This window comes from Phasianus colchicus, chromosome 13 (assembly GCF_987193195.1).
Source record: "Phasianus colchicus chromosome 13, bPhaCol1.hap1.1, whole genome shotgun sequence".
NCBI classification, from domain to species: domain Eukaryota; kingdom Metazoa; phylum Chordata; class Aves; order Galliformes; family Phasianidae; genus Phasianus; species Phasianus colchicus.
The window spans coordinates 19,574,062-19,597,243 of NC_143448.1; the positions used below are offsets into that span (position 1 = coordinate 19,574,062).

General features: G+C 47.1%; 1 protein-coding gene across 8 annotated transcripts in view; it reads left to right on the forward strand.

The window, feature by feature from the left end:
• The window catches only part of ZFHX3 (zinc finger homeobox 3), a 512,524-nt gene that overhangs the window by 120,384 nt on the left and 368,958 nt on the right, over window positions 1-23,182 (forward strand). The window contains exon 1 of one of the 8 annotated variants that reach the window (XM_090149532.1): window positions 1,480-2,748. The exons of 6 other annotated variants lie outside the window; for them this stretch is intronic. The gene's annotated coding sequence lies outside the window, so the exon portion shown is untranslated. Of the gene's footprint in view, window positions 1-1,479; window positions 2,749-5,780; window positions 6,409-23,182 lie in introns of those variants that run through there. One more of the 8 variants, XM_090149531.1, reaches the window with a different exon arrangement.

The following is a 23,182-nucleotide window of genomic DNA, read 5'->3' on the forward strand; positions in this document are numbered from 1 at the left end:
TGTGTGCTCTGATGTGTGGCACATCAATCAAGCAGCTCTAGGCTACTGTTTGCATGAAGGTATTTGAACGTATGTGTGGCAGTCTGCAGATGGCCATCTACAGCAGCTTTTCCAACTTTTTTTTGTCTGTTTTTCTTATGCAACGAAAAAAAAATTTAAAAAAGCACAGAGATGAAGTAATGACCCTTAAATCTAAACTTCTTCCTATTTATCTGTTTCAGTCAGTGTGTATCAATACAGTACAAGCCTTGGCATTTTAAAGCTGTCTATTCCAGGAGATCTCAGTCAGTGTAATTCTGCTGTTAATAATTTAAATGATGAAGTAGACTTGGTGAGAACAATAACCGTGAAACAGACGGAACTGTGTGCAGCGTAGGGCATAAATCCGTGAAAACTCGAGGCTCTGCTGTTGAGCATCCGAGTGGATTAGCAGCTGCATGGGAGGCCCTGCTGTGGGCGGAGGCACAGGCGGCCATTGGGCAGCAGAGGAGCTCCGTGAACCCAAGCCTTTGACCTCGTTAAAAAACAAAATCAAACCCACCGAAATCAAACGGCAAAGTAAACTCAGTAATAGTAGAAGTTGTCAGCATGTGTGTTTTTGTTCCTGCATTGCTTTTTCAGTTTTGTTGTGAATCTGGTATTTTGAGCAAATTCTGTTTCCTAGCTCCTCCCTGTATTCACATGCAGGCCCCTCTATTTAGTTTTGCATTCACTGTAGCTGCGGAGTACATGGATAGGGCAAATCTTTTGGTTATGTGACCTGGAACTCTAAATTCCAATTGCTACCACCCCCAGTTCCTAAATCAGGAGAGTCTGACTGAAGCCTGGCCAGAGGCAGGAGCTCCTGGACTCGGTTCCCATAGCTGCATGTGCTTGCCCATGTGCTGTAATAAAACGCGCTTAGCCTTCCCATGTGCCTCAGCTGAACTGTCTGTAGAAAGTATCCCAGCAATGCTGTTGTGCCGTGTATATACTTGATGAAGAGGGAAAAAGGGTTGGTGCTGAGCACCTCCTCCATCTGTTGAGGTCAGAATTAACGGAGGCAGCAAAACCAGATCTTTTAATTGCTTCTGTGTGAGTGCTAGGAGTTGAGGAGTTCTGGTTAGGACCAGAAGAACTGAGAATTCTCATAACAGCTATTAATGGCACCTGTGTGGCATTATGGAGTCTGATGGAGACAGCAGCATTATGGAACACACAGGCTACTGGAGAAGGGCTGCAGGAACACTCAGTCAAAGATATTGTGGAAACTTGGTGTTCTTATTTCCATTTACCTTTCTTAAGAGTATCGTGTAGTGATTTCATACAGTCACTTAGGCTGGAAGAGACCTTTAGGATCATTATGTAAGTCAAACCATCAGTTTCCTTAGTTGTATTTAGTATTAAAAGATGTCATGGAGTTAACTAGATCAATGTATGCCCGTGACAGGGGGCAGTAGGCCCCTGCCCTCCCCACCCCCCCACCTGGCCCCACAAAATGGGAAGGAAGGAAGGGAGGAAAAAAAAAAACACAGCGGCAACAATCTATGGAGGTAAACTTATTTTACTAACTATGATATCGGAATGCAAGATAACATAATGTAATACAATCTAATTGAAATTGAGACTAATAAATCAAATAAGATAGGAGAGAGAGTTCCCGAGACCGAGTCAAACCTGAAAAGCTTGGAATGGCTGGGACAGCACCTCCAGCACCCACTGCCAGGCAGTAAGAGCCCGGCCCACCCAGAAGGGTCAGATCCATGACTTCCCTAATGTATAGGGACAGGTACCTGGAATTGGAGCATTAACACTTTAATTCCAGTACATGATGTTTTGCTGTGGAATACTGAAAATAAAAAAAAAAAACATAAAACGATGACAAAAGATGACGAGTAGGAGGATCTCTTGATTTCCACCTTCTTCCCCTTCCACCTCACCCATGTGTTTTTTGTCCAAACGTGTTCTTCCATAAGTAGGCTCTGGGTAATTACAAGTTTTCTTTATCCATTTCTGTACATTTTATGGCTTTCCTGTGCACTCTTCCTGATAAGTCCTTTTCTGCATGTGGCCAAGACTGAGGCAATTATTGGTGTGTGTGGGGGGGAATTTATTTTAAAAGCAAGCCTGTTCTATTGGTTTGTGGAGAGTTAATCATCATATTCATAAAAATACGTTCTGTGAGTCTTAGAAGGATCAGCTATTGTGCTGGCACTTCTAGCAGCACTGAGCACTGTGCAGATGCTCTGGTTCCCTGGGCAGGTGCCCTGAATTCAGGTCTCGTTGGTCTGAAGCTCACCAGCACCACATCTTGCAGTGCACGTTGCACACTACCAACCTCAGGTTCTTTGCTGCCCTGTGAAATAGCTGAGCTGTGCTCCTGCAGCCTGTGCCAGCCACGTCTCAGCTGCTCGGTGAGGCCTTGCTGTGGCCCCGCAGCTCCTGTGGGCAGGGGGCTGCTGGGCTGCTGCTCTGTCCTCTCACAGGGCTGGGGCCAGTCTGATCTGGTGAGATGCTGGTCTGTCTCCCCATTTTCTGTTTTTTCTACTTTCCTGTGAGGATTTGTCAGCTATGTCTGAGATTCTCAGGGGACGTTGGAGGCCTGTTCCCCTCAGGCCGATGTGTGGGGCCTGTGTCCTCAGGGGGTGCACAGCCATGGGCTGCTGTGTGGGGCCGCGGGGCCTCGAGGTGTGCTGCTCACATCTGAGGAAGGATTCTCATGAAGGAGAGAACAGCGTGTCTGGGAGCAAGCTGTGACTTCACACACAGGTAAATATTGCACTGTTCCGAGGTGCCAAGACGCGCGAGGTTGGCTGTTGGTGTTTGCCCTCACTTATCTGCAGAACAATGGATGTTAACTAAAACCATACTGCTTTCTGATGTCCTCTCTTTACTGTGTGTTCCCCTGCTCCTGAGGTGGGTTCGAGTTGTTCCTCTGGCTCCTGCCATGTGTCAGGGCCCCCTCTTCTCAGAGGGCTGTTTGGTTTTTGCATCGTGGCTGCCCAAAGTAGGGACAGGTGTTTACGTAGTGCTGCTTGCTTCTCCTATCAAAAGAGCAGAGAACAGTGCTTGTATGGCTGCAGCGTGAGGATGGCGGTGCTGCCCCGTGTGTTTGTTTGCTGATGGGCTGTGGTCAGCTGGAGGCACTCTGTGGGGCTCCAGAAAAGAGAACTTCAGGGGTCAGGATTTTGGCCACTGGTGAGCAAGCGCTGTCCTCCTTAAATACATGTGAGCAGATATTTTATTTGTTTTAATACAGCATTCTGCACAGGTAGGTTATTGAATGAGGCTTATGCTGCAGCTTGTCCTGGCGGCTTGCAGGTGTACATTTTCAAATCACTTGAGGAAGGGGGTGGGGACTTGCCCCTGTCAGCCTTTCACTGTGCTGCTGTGGCACATAGGCAGGAATATGGGTCAGGCCCAGCTGTGCACAGCCAGCTTTAGAAAGAGGAGAAACCCCAAATATCATTTTTAAAGAGAGTTAAAGCAAAGAACCCCAGAAGGGTAGAAACCAGAGAGCAAACGGAGAACCCCAAAGAAGGAATTCTGGGTGGGTGTCACGCTTTCTGAGCACCCAAGTCATAGGTTTGCATGCCTGGGTCTGGCAGAGTGGGATCCCTGTGCCTGGGAATTCCCTGGGGTTGACGCTGTCATTAGCGGCTGCAGATGAGGTTGTCAAGGCTGGCCTAAATTACACTGGGGCAGATGGGATCTGAGAGAAGCTCTGTGCTGCTCCTCGTGCCTATCATCCCACTGTGCATTGCACTGAGTATACGGAAGTATGGCATTATTAATAATGAGAATGTGATTATAACCAAATGGGAGATGAGGTGGGATTTGCAAATTGGTTAAAATTATTGCACTTAATTACACTGAGACCTGTTAAGCTGGGAAAGGCTCCTCTCCTGCGCATGGCTGCTCTCGTTAGCTGCCTCTGCTGGGTCCCCAGCACGGTGGGCAGCGCTGCGGGGTGAGGCCGGGTCAGCAGGGTGCCTGCGGGCAGCGTCCCACGGCGTGCCGCCCCAGTGTCCTCACAGAGCTGTCGGGCTGCTGTGACATTTCATTATGCTGATTTTAACCGGCGTGAGTAAAACTTGTGGACAGGCTCTGGTACTGTGGGGGCAGGAAGGAGTGGAGAAAAGCAACCCATAAATTAAAATAATAACAGTATGGGCCAACAAACAGCACACACATGGACAACAAAGAGAGTCACCCTAATAAATACATTCACTTTGATTTACGGTGTTGTGATTATCCATACCGTCATCCTTGTGGTAGTAGGGAGTTTTTTTGTGTGGTGATGAAGGACAAAATCAATGTTGGGCCTTTTCATTCTTTTAATAAGAAGAAAATAATTCCCCCTCTGTGTTCTGCCAGTCTTGGAACTTGGCTTCAAAACCCACATAAATCTGTAAAAATGTAATACCGCCTTAGGATTTTCTGCCTCCCGCTCCTGGAGGAGGGTTTTCCTGAAGATGTTTCTCTCTGCTCTGGCTCATAAACCTGGCTGCTCCCTTCCCTGCCTGCTCCACCAACGCAGCGGTACCTGCACGGCTCAGGGCTGTGTGTGCTGGGCTCTGCGCTGGGTGTGTGAAGGCTGGTGATCTGCAAAAAAGGCAGAACAGGCTGATAAATAGCCCACGGAGCATGAGAAGTGTGTGTGTTTACAACTTTCCAAAGTAACAGTAACAATATTGAAGTGTAAATAATGCTGATGGTCCATCATTTGTCAGTGAGAATTGCACAGTGCTCCATCAGCCATTAATGAGGTGTTCCTGAGACGGGAGCGCTTCTGCAGTGGAGAGCAGTGAGCAAGCTGGAGAATGCAGTTGGCGCTGTGGGGAAGGAGCTTGGCGTGAGGCATGGGTGTGACTGCAGGAGACAGCACAGGTTTCCTCATTCTTCTGACTTTGCTATGTGTTGGACTAAGGCTCTGCACGCTCCCCAGCTTAACCCCAAGATGGATGCGGATTTTCAGGTTTTGGTAGCTGTTCTGCCTCTGTGCGGAACTCCAGAGATGGATCTGGGGGGGTTCTGTGCCACTCCCCAGGTCTGCAGGTCTGGGCTGGGTCCCTGAGCGTGGCAGATGCACGTCCTTGGGGATGTCCCCCATAGCTATGAGGTGATGTGGGTCACAGCTTTCCAGTCTGCAGTGGTGTCTGGCTTGGGAAGTGCTCAGGTCCCAGTCTGGGAGGAGAAGGGGACAGGGCTGGCAGGGCACAGAGGGTTTGGTTTTTGTTTTGTTTGCACACTGAGTAGTGGTGAATGTGGAAATGCGTCTATAGATCTCATTTCTTGGGTGAAGGAGCAATACGCCTACAATTCTGCTCTAAAAATCAAATAAACGTTCTCAGGACCTGTGAAGTTACTCATTGCTAGCAAGGTGCTTTTTCTCTAGTACTTATTATGTCTGCTTTTGACAGTGCATTTAGGAAACACTGTTGAAGTTAATTTTAAAAAATATTGATAAAATTAGCCCCACTTATTGATTTGTAATGATATTTTGGGATCAGTGTCATTCACATCATCATGTGATAGATTTGTAAAGGAATTGTAGTGATCTTAGAAATGCTTTCATAAATATAAATCAACTGCCTTAAAATGACTCTGCCAGCCCACAACAAAGGATATTTGGAAAAGTTAAACATACAAACCGTTTTCTTTTCTCTGTGGAATTAGCTGATGAGTGATTTAATATACACGCGTTGCAGTGCATTTTTGTGAACTGTATTTTATTATCTTTAAGTGCATTAGTGGATATTTCAAATTCTATAGAAGGAGAGCCCAGTTCCACCGGCCAGTTCCCTGTGTGGTGTGCAGTCACTGAGCTGGCAGTGCCACCGGCTGCATGCACAAACAGTGCTGATCTCAGTGGGGTGTGTGTGTACAGCACAGCAAACCCCAGAGCAGAGCTTCAAGCTTGTGCACAGGGAATTGCTGTTTCCAGATGGAATGATGACTGTAGACTTCATAAGTTTGTGGTGCATTTATTACATGTGGGGAGGAGATATTCCTCCTGCTGAACGCTGTGCTGGGGTCACAGCCGCTGTCTGTGTGGGGATGGGGAGGACTCCAGCCCTGGCACCCGGCTGCTTTGGGGCTGTGCTCCACGTTTGGTGGAAGCAGTGTGCTTTTAAATCACGTTCCGATGGCCTTTAACCTGGAAAGATGATGTTTTGGGGAGGTAAGGAGGACAAGCCTGCTGTCAGAGCAGAAAATCAAATTTTTTGATGCATTGTTGTTGCATTAAAAGGGCCAATCTCGTGTCATGTAGCATGTGAATAATGGGGCTAGCATGTGATGTCAAAAATTGCCAACCGCCTCATAAATAAGTGCAGCACGGCCCCTCCCCCTGCGCCCGCTGAAAGGTCACCCCATGAACCGGGGCCCGCATCCCAAATTACTGTGTGTGCAGAGCCAAGGTTAAAGGTACAGTATCCCCTTTCAAAAGGCCCGTGTCAGTGTCTGTGCTGCGAATGATAAATAACGTTTGAAGCCGGCTATCAATTTCCAGGCCTCCCTGTGGCTCTGTGCTGCCGGGGCCGTGGGGATTTCTCCCGCCCGCTGCAGCCCCACTCCATTGCTGTGCTGGGGAGGCCTGGCTCAGTGCGGTCACCAGGGTGCCCCGTCACATCTGGGTGCTGTGGCTTCACACACTTTTAGGCTACCAGAGTGCAAAGCCAAGTGGCCAAACCCAACAGCTTTGGATGTACTGGTGTGCAGGGACAGCCCCGGTGTGTGCTCCCATTGTGACTGTGTTGGCCCTGGCGCTCCTCTGCAGCATCCTCTGGAAGGTTCTGGCCTGGCTGTGGTGCTCCTGGCACTGGCTGTACCTCCATCCCCTCTCTCCAGCTCTGCGTTACCACCTGGCTGCCAAGCAGTGCTGGCTGTGAGGCTGAGCCCATGCTGAATCCATTCCACCCTTAAGGTGCTTGAGGCACAGCTGGGAAAACACCCTCACATCTTCCTTGTGAAATACAGTGTTGTTTGTGTGGTGTAAAGCCACCATAAATCACAATTAACCCCTCTTTACATGCAAGCAACAAAGGCACCGTGGGTAAGGTCACACACATAAGTTACATATCCAAATTTGACTTCAGACAAGGCTGTGCTTCCATAACCAGCAGATGATTTTGTTATTCCTCACCAACCCATCGCATGCTCCGCTGTGTTCACTAAATGGGTTCAGCCTCCTGTAGAGGAATAGGGAATTAGCATACAATTCAAGCATGTATAACAATGCATATGCAACAGAGGGACAGATTAATGTTGAAAAACTAAATTTAATTATAGTATTTTCTAGATTTTTTTGGTACTTTATTATTTTATAGGTACTTTTCAAAAAAAAACAAAAACAAAAAAAATCCCTCAAATTCTATTGCTGGGAAGCCTGCAGAGGAGCTGCTGCAGGAGGGCAGGGTTGGCTGTGGGGACGCCTCAGCCAAGGGTCTTCTGCCTTACCTCTGTGGGATGGGCACCCTGGTGGCTGTGCTGAGCCTGCAGCTCGCCTGGGGGACGCTTCGGCTGCATCTATTGATTTAGCAGTTTCTTGAACAGCTCTTCTCCAGGTTTACTCTGAATTTCGGGTTTTATTTCCTAGATCTCTGGCAATTTGAACAGTCCATGGGCAACTAAGTGAGAAAGCAGCAGGCAAACTGATTTTCCTTTAATGATCAGTGTTGCATGCAGATGGGCCAGCAGGCGAGCACGTCTGGGAGGGCTGAGGAAACAGGTGCCAGCAGTGGCTGCTGTGTCACCTGTGTGGCTGTGGTGAGCCTGGGGCACAGCTGTGTGCTCTGGGGCTCTGGACTGGGCTGCCAGAGACAAATGGAGCCTTTTGGGGGCCATGTGGGCCAGGAGCTGCCCGCTGCTCTCCAGAGATCTGGTTTGTCATAAGGATTGGGTGAGGAACTTCTTAGTTGCTTCTATAACAGCTGAGAACTTGGAAGCCTTTTTTGGTGGATGTTTCCTTTCAGAAGGCTTTCCCACCTCCAGCTCTGCTGAGGAGGGACTGGCTGTTAGTGGTGGGTTGCTGCCATGAGGTGCAGGAGTGGTTTTTATCAGTGTGCAACCTCTCCCCTGCTCGTGCAATAGCTCACCCTCGTTTTGTTTGGTGGGAGTGTTTTGTTATGTTTAGGCTAGCAGCAGATAACTGGGCTGGCATATAAAACTGATTTCCATGTGTACTTTGGTGATGTTCACGGGGCTGTATGTCCGAAGGAGCAGACCATGGTGCTGCTCTTGCCCTGTGGCTGGATGTGGTTTGCTCCCTGTGCCCCACCTTGCTGTGAGCACCCTTCTCCCCCAGACCCCTGCCCTGGGGCAAGGCCACCCGACCCGTGTGGGGCAGCGGCCGTCAGCCCGACCCCGCAGCCACAGCTCCATCTGTTCTGGCTTTGTTCACGAGGCGGAGGGGAGGGAGGTGCGCTCCGTGGTCAAGGGCCAAACTACATGTCATATTTCATTACCTTCATTAGCTACTACAGAAGGCTGTGTTAAAAGAAAGAAGGTTGTGGTTAACTCTTCAGCTGCCAGCTGTACTTAAAATCCTTTTTTGGTTCACTTCCTGCTCTTCTCTTACCTTGTTTTCAGCTTATCGAGGCCAGCGGTCCCCTCTGTGTCGAGATTTTGCCCCACTGTAGCAGAGGAGGTGAGCTGCTGCTCTGTCCCCAGCTGGAGATGGTTAAAGGGAGCAGCAGTATAAACCCAAAAGGGAATGTGTAGTTAGCATTAATAGAACTTTGTTTTATTTTGTCCGTGGTTGTCGCTTCCTTTTCCACCTTGAGGTATTCTGTTGATTTAATGTGGCTGACTTGTCTGGGTGGAGGTGAGGGTGAGAGGGCTTTTGTGACTGCCACGAGGTTGGGGTGGGTTTCTGCACTGGTTAAAGATGCACTCTGATGTGAGAAAAGGTTGTGAAAAAGAATAGGGAACACCTTACTATTAAATAACGCCCAGGATAGGGATGCTGTGTCAAGCACTAGTTGTAATGTATCTCGTATTGTCATTGCTGTTAGTTTGTCTCAAACTGCATTTGAATACGTCAGTCTGGACCGGCTGTGGGATGCAGGTGTTGGGGTGTGCCGCATACTCTGCTAACATGGCTGTCCCCTGCTTTAATGATCAAAAAGAATTTGTGGCTGCTGCCACGAAGCGCAGGCGTTCCCAGGAGGATGGGGGCTTGGGGTGGGGCTGCTGGAGGGGAGTCCTGGGCTGGGAGCAGTGGTGGCACTGGGAGGGCAGGGCAGCTGTGCCCATGTCTCCCGAGTGCGGAGCGCTGCCACAGTGCTGCTCGGCTCTGGTTCTGCTGTTTGTGGTAGCAAACATTGATCTGAGGGAGAGCATTTGTGCAGAAGCATTGGCTGGCCTCTCTGTAGCTTCCCAGCTGATGTATTCCCTGTATGCATCCACAGCACCTCCTTTTTCTTTATTTTGAGAGGAGGAAATAAGATTATTATTTTTTACTTTCTAATGTCTTCTCTAATACAGCAAGCATGTTTTTTGGGGGAGAAAAATAAAATAGGTGCAAGCTGGTAATTGGTTTCAGAGCCTCGAAATTATATCTGCATCTGAAAATAAGTTTAGGAGACAAAACTGAAAGATCAAAATTATCTCATTAAAAAGAATGGATTAACAGCTGTGCATGCTTATTGATATTTCAGTGTTACCTGTTTGACAGTAGAAACAAAACTGTATTCTTAATCAAGAAATTCTTAAGAGACTATTAAGCTGATACCGTTTCCCACTGCAGACGGTAAATCTCTTTTCTCAAGCAAGTGTCTGTTTATTATTTGTTCTAGCGTTTGTACACAGATGTGGTGAGACATAATCTGCACTGAGGCAAGATAGCATGGCAGGATTAAGATTTGGCTCCTTATCTGACTGCAGCAACAGCACATACAGTATTTCCACTATTATTCTTAAAATCCCAAAAGGCCGCATTTTGAAATTACTTAAATTTCTTAACAGACAGTGTGAGGGGTGTAGGTCTCAGCAAGCACAGCAGTAACATCAGGCAGGCAGTGCTTTTTCTCAAAATTTAATTCAAATTTTGATTTGGAGTGAGATTTTCACCTGATTGTTTTGGCTGGCATGGATGTCTGCTGCTTTGAAATAGAAAATCTTTGGCAGTAGGTGTTTTTGATGGGAATACCTATGAAACCTTAACCATAGTGTGAACTCAGCGTGATTAAAATATGAGGCAGAACAGCAAAATACTGCTTTTTATTTTATCATTAAGGGATAGGAAAAGGCTTGTTTACTTCTTTCATCCACTGCATTCCTAAGGCTTTCAGCCATTATTCTGGAATGTACTTTATAATAAAACCTTGGTGGCTATGTTGCCTAGGGCTTTAGCGTCCATTTTCAAGAAAGGAAGTATTTTTAAGCTTAAAAACGTATTCTCTTGACTGATTACGTTTCAGTATTTTATTTGGGTGCTGCTGCCTTGAAATATACTGATAGCAGAGTTTAAATTCATTCTCAGTGGTCCCGTGAATTGTGAGGGTTCAGGAATGCATGGATGTAACTTCTATTTAAAGTAATTGGTTCTGCTCTACAAGCTTGCTCTGTGATCTGTAGTTACTTTCTCCAGCAGCACAGGTTCAAACGTATCAGTGTGCAGTCTGTGTCCAGGCACACCTCATCACCCTTTGGCTGCTGATGCCATTTGGTGACAGTGGCATCTCCAGCTCCTCATGCACCCGAGGTCCCTCTGCCAGCCTTGCAGGGCTGCTGCTGCCTGCATGGTGGGAAGCGAGTGGGTGGGTGTGTGCCATCTTGTCACATGCAGCAATTTTTTGTTCCAAGTATTTATTGCAGCCATTGCAGCCCAGGGTAAGGCTCCCTGCTCTTACTGTTCAGGGGCTGGTGCGAGGTGATGTGACCCTCCCAGATAACTGCACCATGCTCTTGCTCGTTGCAGTAGGTGTGCCGTGGTCCATGGCTGCCCCTTGCTGGGAAGACTTTGTTCTTTGTGCTGCAGTTAATGTGCTAACTGGGAGCCACGCTAATCCCCGAGATGAGAACTCGCAGAAAGGCAGGGATTGTCAGGAGCAGCCTCTCAGGCTGTGGCTCTTACAGTAAGACCTCAAATTAATTCTCCTCCATGTCAAGAGCATTTGGCCTTAGACACAACAGAGACAGTCACATTTCATTGCAAAGTCAGGTTTTAAAGCCTGTTTGCCCAGGTGCTTGTTCAGTTGTCCTCAGCAGAAGAACCTCGGGCAACTCTGCCTGCGCAGAGCAAACCAGAAATAAACCCGTGCATGCCTGCGCTGAGCGCTCCGTGGGGCCTGGAGGGCTGATCTCAGCTGTCACTGCTGACCCCTGGCTCGTGGGGGCTCCCAGCGGGCGCTCTGTGCAGGAGGGCTGTGCTGAGGTGAAAGAGGAAGTGGGAGCATACAGCGGGGTCAGCTGGCATGTGCTGGGATAGCTTTAGGAGATGAACTGGGACTCCTCTATCTGTCCGGCTTCCCCCAGAGCTCCTTTAAGCTATGATCCCTCACGTGTTTTGATGTAGAAATACCCCCAAACATATTTCCCTTATTCCCTGGGGGTGAGCAGATACCTTCATGAGTGCTGAATGAGATCTATTGCAAGCATGGGGCTGGTGCTAGAGGCACAACAGAAAGGAAGTCTACCCAACATGAGATGGTTTCTTAGGGTTATGTCTGGTGAGTGTGCCCGAAGTAGGAATGCTCTGGTCTAAGGAAGCTCTTGGTTATCCTGTGCTGCAGCCAGCCAATGCCTGGAACTATTTTACAAGGCTTGCCTGATTTTTTTTTCCAGGCATTTCAACAGGGCATTGAAGGAGAAGTGTGGAACAAGATGTGACTTCCTCGATGTGAGAAGGCATGGGAGGTGAAATGTGGGGGGGGAGTGTGCTCTGGGCCTGTGGAGCTGGGGAAGGTGTTTGCTTCCAGCAACGTGAGGCCTTCTGCAGTGCTCAGGCTTCAGCTTGCTTCACTAACTGTCCTCTGTTAAATTATTTGGCTGAGAATGAAAGGAACTGAAATCCATGAGCAGCAATGAATCCCCTGGCCCATGCATCATATGCCTGTTCCTTACTCCTGTGCAGCAGTGATGTTTACGCAGCTTTGTAAATGTGCTTTAAAAGCCCGGGTGAGGTAAGCCTGTATGCATGAAGTATTATTGGTGTGCCCTTGCTGTCTCATTCCCAAAGGTGTTTGCAGAGAGAAGGGAATGTTTGCTGTGTTGGTGTCTGTGAAAACAAAGTATATGAGGAAACAAAGTGCTGAGAAGATCGCTGTACGTGGCAGCACGTCCTGGGCTGGGAACTTGCCCCTGTGCTGTGCTTGAGACAGGAGCTCAGGGATGGGGGAGATAGGAGTGTGGGACGTTGGCAGGATTGCACAGGGCTGGGGGAATGATGTATTGGGGCTAGTGCAATTTATGAGTGAGGGACATTGTTCAAGCTCTCAGCAAGTGCTTGCTTCTTGCCTCCAACTAGAGCTATCAGTATATCACTTTCAAAATGAGCAGTTTAAATTAAAAGCTAAACTAAAAAAGACCTGACTGCATCTGGGACTTGTCAGAAGCCTCATTCAGATCTGCCATTGTCACATTTTTCCAAGAGCCTGAAGATGTGGAAGATAATTATCCCATCCCATAGACAAGTCTATTTGTTCCTTACACCAGTCACTTCTATGGCTGTGCAATCTGAGCTTCTTTCCTCCCGTTTGAGGGTACAGCAGGCTTATCAGGCTGCTGCTCTCCCCACGTCTCCTGCTTGCATGTGCTGCGAGCAAAAGCATTCTGTAAAGTTGGTCTGGACTCTCCCATTCCCAGTTCACCTTATAAACCTGCGGGTTATGTTTCATTATGCCTCCTCAATTAACAAGTCTGTCATGGCTGTCAGCCTGTAAGTAGATCTTGTCTGTAAAGACAAATGCTGTGGAACTTTGGCAGATGTTGAAGTGGGCCTGGCCCTGGCTGTGGGTGCAAATGCAGCTGCTCCTTGGCTGCAGCTGGCAGTGAGGGAGTTTAGGGCTGCTGGTGGAGGGTTGGAAATTCATGATCCTTGAGGTCCCTTCCAACCCTGGCCATTCTATGATTCTGTGATTCATGAACCTGGGGCCTGTGAGCACTGTTCCCAGGCTGGGTACTCGATTCTGATTCTGGCATTCTTCAGGGACTACAGAAGAAGGACAGTTTCTACCTTTCTACGTGCTATCTGCTCCCCTTTTAGTCAGTCTTGGCGTTTCTTTGGTTGGAATTGTGCACCAATGAAATAGAAGACTTCCTGAAAAGAAAGCAATTGTGTGGGGGCTTGGTGGGACAGCCATGTGAATGGACTTCCCACCATTCCCTGAACACTGTTTGTTCAGTGTTCTGTGCATGCTGGCACTGAAGGGTCCATCTTCTCTCAGCATCACATTGGGAAGCAAAGACTCTAAGTTCTTGATGGTCACATGTGAGACAGTGAGGGACTGAGTGAGTGGGCACGGTGGTGGTAGGTGGTTGGACTCGGTGATTCTAAGGTCTTTTCCAGCCTTAATGCTTCTGTGTTCCTATGAGCTGGTGCCTTTTTTTTTTTGCAGTGGGAGATTTGCTTCCTGGGCAGACTGGGTGCCAGCACTGCGTGTCCCTGTGGAGCTCTATGCAGTCCTGGACATCCGGGAGGTCCCCACTGTGCTCCCAGTGTCTGGAGTGGTGGGGAGCGGCGCCTGGCTGCCCCACATTGCAGGCACAGCAGCACTGTGTGGGGAGGGAGCAGAACCGGGGGCACCCATCTGTGCCAGTGGAGAAGGAACATGAATTTCAGAAGTGGAGAGAAGAGGAGGAAAGGGATTGCCTTTCTTTGCATTAATATAAGATGAAGATTAATTCTGCTAGCAGGATTGTGTCGTCTTGTCAGAATTCAGTGGTTTTCTATTTTGGATAAGCGAGGGGCCAGGATGTAAATCCGATCGCCTTGTGTCTTTCAAAATAAAATCAGAAAGCCTTGCTGATTGCTTATACGGGCGGCTAGCGCACCTTAAGAAGTAAGAAAGGTTCAGACAGGAATATAATAAGGCCTGGGAAAGTGGCAGCATGAAAGGGATGACCTTTATTTGCAATCATAGCTGAGATTTACAGTTTATTACTGATAGCTTTTATAAAGAGCCATTCAGTTCAGAGGTGAGAGGTTTGTCATCTGGAAATGCAATTAACTTTAGCCTTATCCCAATCCCCCTGGTCTTAGTGTGAGAGCAGCACTTCAGCAATATCATGATTTTTTTTTTTTCCCCTCTAATTTCTTTTTTCCCTACATTTTTGTCTCTTGCATCCCTTGTTCTTTGGCATGAATGCAGGTGCATCTTTTTTGCTGCTATTATATCATTATTATTAGATGCACCTTTTGAATTTTTTATTAGATCCAACTTGATTTTTGAATGAGGAGATTTCAAAGAAGAGTGACATTTAAACTGGAGAAGAACTAAGATAACTCATGGAAGGAAATTGTGCCATATATGTCAAAAATTAATTACAGATGTGAAGAATCCTGGAGAAAAGAAAGAAGAAAAAAAGGAGGGGGGAGAAAATAAAAAGAGGAGGAAAAAAGCAGTTGATTTTCTGGTAGCAGTGATCATGACTCTCTTCCATGTGTAAAACCCATCCACTGACACCTCTCTTTACACGTTTTAGCCTTGATGTTTGGCAGTGTGTGTTTATACATCAACCAGATGTGGTTACACCGTCTACCCGCATGTGCACACTGCACCGCATGCAGCAGGGACAAATGGAAGTACTTTGGTATCCCTGCAGTGTGCGCAGGACTCCCCAGAGGTCCATTTCTGTGTCACTGCAGGAATTCCCCATGCAGGAGCTGGGCTGCAGGCTGTCCCTGCACACTGCTGTGCCCTCCTGTGCAGCTCTGGGCGGGGGCTCGGCCAGCTCCTGCCGCCTCTACGTACTCCAGGGTAAACTAGAGCAGAATAATTACTGCCACCGTGTTCTTCATCCCTGTTTTATTGTGGCTATTATTTTCATCAGTGTTAGAGGTTAATATCCCTATTTTTCTCCTCTGCTGCCTGAATACAATAGGGGCTTGGTGCACAGGCCAGGTGGTGGAGGCAGCGGTGCTGTTTCCAACGTGAGCCCAGATCAAACTGTGGGCAGTGTCTGTGTCTCCCACTCATCTCGCACTGTGCAGCATTTTTTTTTTCTGTCCAGGTTAGAAAAAAACAGCAATTTAGCTCAGGGTGAATAGTCCATGGGCAGCAGTGGGCTGGAGATGCCCTGTGCCTGTCCTGCCTGGCCAGGTGCTGGCTGGCACTGCTCCCTAGACACCTGGGTGTCTGATAGACTGGCTGCAGTGTCCTTAAAAACACCTTTCTGTGGTGCAAACAAGTGTTAATGTGAGAAGGGAGATTGCCTCAAACGCTCTCAAACTGGAAGAGTAAACACTGCCCTTTTCTGCAGAAAGCTTTTGTTCTAAGGTGCTCTTTATCTTTATGATATTCCAGTCCAAAAAGCCTCCTTCCTGGCTCTTGACAGCAATAAAGAAACCTCTGTTGTATTTATAGATTTTTTTTTTTTTTCCCTCCTAAGATCCAGAACAGGGTATGGGTGTCCTTGGTAGGAATGCTTACCCCCTTTTTTTTTTTTCCGCTTATTTTTTTTTTAGTCTGAGTGCTTTTATCTTAAAACTCTGGGTAGCAGAGGAGTGATGGTGCTGCTAGCAGTGCAATTATTTATTTTGTTCGCAGGCAGCAGATCTGATTTTCCTGACCATGAATCGCGCTGGGAGACCTGTCCTGTGCTCACAGAGCTGCTGAGTGGTGCTCGGTGTTCTCCATGTGTGATAGAAGTACTGAGATCAAATGTAGATAGACCATATGCTTGGATTTTGGGCTTAATACCCTATACAAGCCATTCGGTCCCATTATTTTTGCTTAGTTTCCCTGTTCTGTCAGTGTAAAGGCTGCTGGTGCAGTGGCCATTCAGTAGCTGGCTCAGACCTGGCTCTGTGAGGCACAGAGCAATTCCTGCAGTGGTTTTCCTCATAGTAGCCAGGTACCTTCTAAAGGTTCATGAGAACAGGATAAAGTGAGAGAAGAGGAATTGTCTTGAGCTGCATATAAAATATATAATGTAGATGATAAATAACAAACTTATCTTTTTAATATTTTTTTATTAAAATATAGGACAACAAAAACATGAAACTAGCAGGTTGGCGACGTATGGCAATCACCATGAGACTTTTAAGTTAGGATTTAAATTTTCCTTAAGGATCACGGAGAAGGTACGCAGCTAGGACATGGCTGACCTGTGTAAACTCAAAGTCAGGAGGGACAAGAGCGCATGCAGCAGAAAACAACTTCAGGAACCTGAAGAACATAGAAATCTGTGCATTGGGTACCAGAATGATACCCTGCATAAAGGAATGCACCCTTGTGCCCATGCAGAAGGGAAAGCAGCACAGAGCAGGATAGAAGATGTAAAAAGACTGAGTCAGGAAAGGACGTGCAGTGGGTTTAATGGAAGCACTGTGTTGCTGTGAAGGTGTTGTGCCTCTCCCATGTGGGGATGTGCTGTGGTTCCAGCTGGAGCTGAGGGAGTTGGTGGCATGAGCGTGCGTGGTGCAGCTGGGGGAAGTGCAGTGTGTTCTCCTGATCACTTGTAGTAATTCTGCAAAGTGTCATGGCAAAACCAGATGTATACTCATCTGTGGAGGCTTTAAAATCTATTTTCTATACTATAAATAAAAGGGAGAATCCCTACAACTTGGAGGGGTGGGAAGGCAGTTGGTACTGCAGATGCTCTGCTCACTGCTGGCTCGTGGTGCGCAGTCTGGGGTGCTCTGCAGCCTGCTGTGCTGCTGCTGCTCTTGCCCGGGCTGAGGTGTGCTGGCATTGCTGGTGGGCAGCACGGCCTATGCCAGCAGTGGTGTGCCCAGCCCTACACGGGTGGGGGTTGGCACTTCTTGCAGGGGTGGGTAGAACTCACTGGAATCGATGCCAGGAGCTGAGTGTGTGTGTGTTCTTTTGTGCTGTGCAGAAGAAATGAAATTTGTGGTGCTGCTTAATGCACTTAGTGCACTTCAACTCTCGAAGATTCTGTTGAGTTCTGGTTGCTTTAAGTCCTCGAGGAAAGCATACATAGCTAATTTCTGGAATATTGAAAGGCTTATAGGACACAATGGAAACTTGCTTTGAAGTTTCACGGAGGCTGAAGAATGAGAGTGAGAGCGATGGAAGAGCCGCAGGGCAGCACTGGGCACTGCTGGGTGCAGCAGAGCAGAGCAGTGGTGGTGGTTGCCCACGTTGGGCGGTGAAACAAACTCCTTCCCGGGCATCATCTCCTTTATTTCCCCCATTGACAAATGAGCATAAATGGGTTCCCGTGAGATGTGGATAATAACTAAGATGCAGTAGGAAATTAATTAAAATATATTTATAATTACACACCTAACTTGAACCTATAGTTACAACTATCTGTTTTTAATTGCTTTCATTTTGTGGATTTCTTCAGACTTTAAAAAAATGATAGCATTTAATTTAAACATTCTGTGAGGTTTATCCAGAGAAACATACTAAATTCCAATACAGGGAAATTTTGCAAATGGGAAATTGACAAAAATTAAATGCTGTGCTTTAAGTACTTAGGCTGAAAACCAGGGGTAGAACTTCAGATCTATGCAAAACACTGGGAAAAGAAGAAATACAGAATTTATTTACAGATTACCTTTTTACCTTTTACCATTTCTCTTCCTCTTTAGTTTTGCACGTGCAAATGATAAAGCTGAACAAGGAATGGAAATGCTTTTTCTAAGAAGTGTTACAGAGTTTGATTTTGTTGCAAATTGTAACCATGCTCTGAAACCAGAACAAAATTAATTTAAAAATTAAGCATCTATCAGATTTTCTTTGGGTTTTCCCTACTTAAATTTTAGTTACATACAATAGAAGCTCAAGAAACAAAACTAATTTTAAATAATACTTTTGCAGTTCAGGATACCCTTTGCTTTCAGGAAGCGAGGGCGAAACACAAAGTTCCACGTGGGCTGTGTGCCACTGCCCTGCGCTGCTCCGCGGGGGTGGAAACGCAACATCTCATTGTGTGGTGATGTGTTATTGAAAATGTTCTTCATAGGTTTGTTCGTGCTGACAATTCCTAGATGTTACGTAAAATATAGTCCTAGTCTCCCATCTGCTTCTAGCTATCATTATAACTGGGTTTGTTGGGAGGATTATAGCTCTCTGAAGCCATCAGGGGCTTTGTCTCTTGCCACCACACCATCCCCAAATTTCACCACAGCAGGAACTGGCTCACACCACTGAGCTCTGGCCCACCCCTCTGGTTTCTGATCTGTGCTGGAGGTAGGGGACCAGGAATATTTTTTTAATGAATAAATAAACATATATAAAAGAAATGAGAATTTTTTCATGCTATTTTGATTCTGCTTTTAAGGAACATTGTCAGGGTGAGCAGATCTATGAGGAACATTTTTAGTAACGCAGCATCATATAACAAGACTTCGTGTTTCCATCCCCCCAGTGAAAAGCTCAGGAGCAGTTCTATGCTGGTTTCTCCCCTGCTCCTGGGTACGTGGCAGCAGAGTTCCCCCGTGTGCTCCTAGGTGAGATACTGGGAGGGTGTTTCAACCCAATGAGTCTTCCCACTCACCGGAGAGCAAATCCAGTCTCAGAGTCTGCAGGGAGGGGACCAGTTCTGGACCTCTACACACTGACTTGCAGGGCAACTGCTGCTGTGTTAGGGTTCTGGGGGATGTTTTGTCTTACCTGAGAATTAGTAACAGCTTCATCAGATCACCAGGTTTGGGGGGCAAGCCAGAATGTTTTGGGAAGGAGAGAGAAAACGTTTGTAAACATACTTCTGTGTTCCAGGGCCAAAAGGCGCTGGGATGATATTCACTCATGGCAGCAGCACCAACTATACTCAGCTGTATCAATCACAGCAGTATCCACAAAGGTATCATGTTTGCCACCAAAGTGAATTTTATATCAACCTATCAGGTAAAGACAGCAGGAATCTCTAATTGATAACCTGAAAATGCATGTAAAATGCAGCATATATAATTTTAGAAATGCTAAAGGCCATAATTCCTTTTTGGAGACAGGCCGTGGGCTGTGGCAGCACGTGCAGCACTGCCTTGTCTCTGATGGGCTTTGGACAAAGCCCTGCACTGCTCAATCACAGAGCTGTGCATCACTGGTCTGCGTGCAGCAGCTGTGCAATGTAGCTGATTTCCTCCAAGTGCTTTTTCTTGGACAAAACTGCATGGAAAATTCTCTGAAAAGGAATCACTGTGCTCTGACACTGTAGAAATAGCTTAATATCAGCTCATCAATAAGACATTATGCCTTCTGTGTGACACAAAGCCTGGCAGAACAGAAAGGAGTTATTGCTGATGCTGTATGGACCGCACACTTCCCACCCTGCTCTGTGACCATATTTAGTGTGATTAAAAAGGGCGGGGGGGAGAATTATAGGTAATTCTTAGCAGCAATTTAAAAGCTGAATTCTGTTGAGCCTGCATCTTCTCCCCAGGAGATATTTATAGTAAAACTGTAACCAGGAGGTTCCCCTCTCTTTCACTGCTCAGCGATAGAATGATTTATGAACGTGACAATCCTACCTCTGGATAATGTTAAGGCTAACATCATGTGCAGCTGAGTAACTCCATGTCCAAGTTTATCGGGCTTTGTAACGCAGCACGGGTTGGTGCAGTGTGAGGAGATGTGTGGTGGCTTGGAGGTGGGATGCCGTGAGCCCATGGTGAGGCTGTGCCAGGAACCCTCCCTGGAACATTCCGGGAAGAGGTGGGATGCAGCAGCAGGTGTGTGGCAAGCTGCTCAAGCAGAGACGATCCTTAGAGGAGAACTGTAGGTCAGCACATCTTAGCCAGGTGGAATTCCAGATCCTGGCCAGCTGCTTCTTTTTCCCTGCCCAGCAGATGCTCTGGTGGAGGTGGGAACTATTCCCACCCAAACCTGGGGGTCGTGGCACCCCAGGACTGTGCTGTGTTTGTCACTGGGGGAGCTGTGGCCACGCAGGCGGTCAGTGTGGCTGTTGGCGTGGAGCAGCCCTACTGCTCCTTCCTGAGGGGTTGTCAGGAGAAATGGAAGGGTTTAAGTGTGTGACCTTTTGCAGGAATGACTTCAACAATAGCTTATTGTACTGTGTCAACCGCAGTTGTGGCTGTAACAATGAATTTCACTTTGAGAATGCAAATTGAGTTCCTAATTGTGAGATTTAATCCAGGGTGTGCTGGGCAGTAATCTCTTAAGAGTTTTGTTCCTGCTAAAGCATTTTGGATTCCTGCTAGAGTCAAATGTGCTGTTCCAAAGTTGAAAATATTACATACCCGGGGAGAAAAAAAAAAAAAAAAAGTGGTTGTGCTTTATGAGAACAGTGCTGGCACTGAAAGCAAAGCTCTCCAAGCTTTGTTAGAGACAGAGAAGTCACCGCCATACACGTGTTGGTTTTTATGCGACTTTGTAACTGCACCCAACCAAGAAGGGCAGCGCTCAGCTGCACACCGAAATGTTGTGGCTGTGGATGCCAATGGGGAAACTACCTCTGCTTGTACACTGTGTGTGTGCTCAAGTGTGCACCTATGGGTAAGGGCTTCGATAACCATTGAGAGAAATTCTGGGTTATTTTCTGCCACTTTTCATCTTAGTACTGAAAAAGCACCCCTGAATGCAAACAACTCAGCTCTGGGCACAGTCCAAAAAGCATTTGGTGTGTGTCATCGTGAGAAAGATACAAATGGTTTAAGTTCAGGAAAAAAATTGAAGAAGAAAAGTACTAAGCATGATAGAAATGGAAGGACTGAGGAGAAAGCCTTAGTGAGTGGTGCACCACCAGGCCATTTCAGTGCAACTGCTGATGTCACTTTGGGGGGATTTTCTGAACAAACTGCTGAGTATTTTTGGATTCAGTCGTTGTCAGTGTGGGCACTGCCGGGTATTTCATAATGCCTCGGTGTACTGAAGCCGCGACTGAGCACCGCTGTGTATGGAGATGTGCAATTAAACGTATGTTACATGTGAAGATAAGGATTTAGTGAAATTTCTTTGCAGATTTCTTCACAAACCCAATACGTGATTGCTTTTGACTTATCAAGAGGCTCATTTGGATAATGACTGCAAATTTGGAACTACTTTTGTACGTCAGAAGACATCACAGGATTTCAGTGCTATGCCCTTTGGGTTAACGTACAACTGGAGTCATTTACAGATTAATGAAGCCTGTCTGACGAAGATTAATTTCTGAAATACTTGTTGTCTGTTTGTATGAAGTCACACTAGCGATGTCTGCTTCAGAAAAGCACACGAGGGGCTGAATTTGAGAAAACTGCCAAGGAAAATTAACTTCCCTGGAGAGCAGGTCCCCATGGCTGTAAAGACAGGAAACGCTCAGCTTGAGATGCAGGAGCCCAGCGCTGCTGTGAGACCGAGCTGATGGGTGGGAGGGACCAACCAGTTCCATTTTTTATCCAACTTCATGTATAGAAGATACAATGCTGAAAGCATTTTTTACTTGAATGTGAGCTTAGAAATGAACAGGGTTGAGTAGAATGTATTGCCAAGCAAAGATGCGTACCTGCTCCAGAGCAGTGCTCGGGGCAGAGACCTGCCTGGCATCCATGCAGCCAGTCCCTAGCAGCCCACTTCTGCCCTTTGTGCTGCTGCTTGTGGTCGGGTTGGGGTTTCTGAGTGCCGGACTTGCAGCATGGTGCAGAACAGTTGCTGCTGCTCTGAGCCACATGGGGTTCTGGTGTTGCAGTGCCAGCTGGGGGAAAGAGTACTGTGTGCCAGCATTGCTTACCAGCTGTGCTGCCTGGCAGGCAGTTGGCAGGCAGCCGTGTGGAGCGAGCGTGCTGGTTATCAAATTTGTAAATAATGAGGCAGGCTCCAAAGGGAGCATACTCTCAGCAGGATGGAAAAACCATCCCAACGTGTCTCCATTACCGCGTTCCTTTGCAAGGACGGACAGAGACACCGCTCTGCTTTTCCACTCAGGCCCTGCTTTATGTGCAGCAGGGTTTGGTTTCACCAAATAAATCTTGGAGCCGTTTCATGAAATTTAGACTGTCTGCAAAATGAAATGTAAGCATCTGGCAGATGGCTTGTAAAACAGAATCTTGGGAACCACCTGGGTTTTAGGGATCTGAGTTACCTGAACTGGGAGAGGTGCTTTTGGCGTCACTGACCTATGTGAGCTCTGCTTTGGGAACTTTGCACATAAGCAGTAATGCAGGTGGGGGGATTTCTGCCAAACCCCACACGTTTGCCAAACACGGGGCACGGTGCTGCCCGGCTGTTGCCCTGCTGCCTCGTCCACCCTGGGGATTTATGCAGTCCCCAAAGCTTGTCCCAGGGCAGAACTGCAGAGGGCCACATTCCAGCACTGTGCAAGGTCTCCACCTCTGTTCCTTTCTGGTGACTTTGTGTTCCACAAAGGGTATTTATGCAGCGTGAACTGGGAGGCAGCTTCTAGTCCATGTTTCCCCTCGCCAATGGGAGCGGAGCAGAAATAATTACAAACAATGGCCTCCAACTTGAAACGGGAGATGAATTAAGAACTTTAAATTGTGGGGCACAGGGGGGGCTGTCTTTTCCCATAGGATCATCCCTCGCCTTCCTCCCCAGCACAGTGCTGCACACAGACAGGCCCTGTGCAGTCCATGAGGGCTGCTGGCAGCTCAAGCCGTGCCAACCTCATCTGATTTTGGGGTATTGGTTGTTGTGGAGTCTCCTGCTTTGACTTCATTTTGGTGACTGCTTTTTACGTGGCACATCCTTTCTTGCTCTTCTTCTGTGTAGCCTGTCACTTGTTATTTGAGGAACTTTACTTCAGTCATTTGGAGTGTCTTGTTATACTTTGCACATCATTGGTTTATGTGTATGAGCTGCAGTAAAGTGCAGTGATTGCTTAAAAACACTATAGTTACTTAAAAGAGATGACTTTGATTGTGTGTTTTTTGTTCCCATCACAATAACACTTTGCAGGTGATTATTAAATTAGAGATTTTCTTTGTTTTTCTAACAAAAAAACCCAACCTTTTTCATGTCAGTGCCAATTATGAGTAGTAATTTTTCACATTTTACAAAAGAATTTTCTGTCCTGCCTCCACGCCCCCCCAAACCCCCCCCAAATAAAGAAAGGCTTTGACACTCTATGACAAGGAGGTGGGGGGTAGGGATTTTTATTATTATTTTTTGCA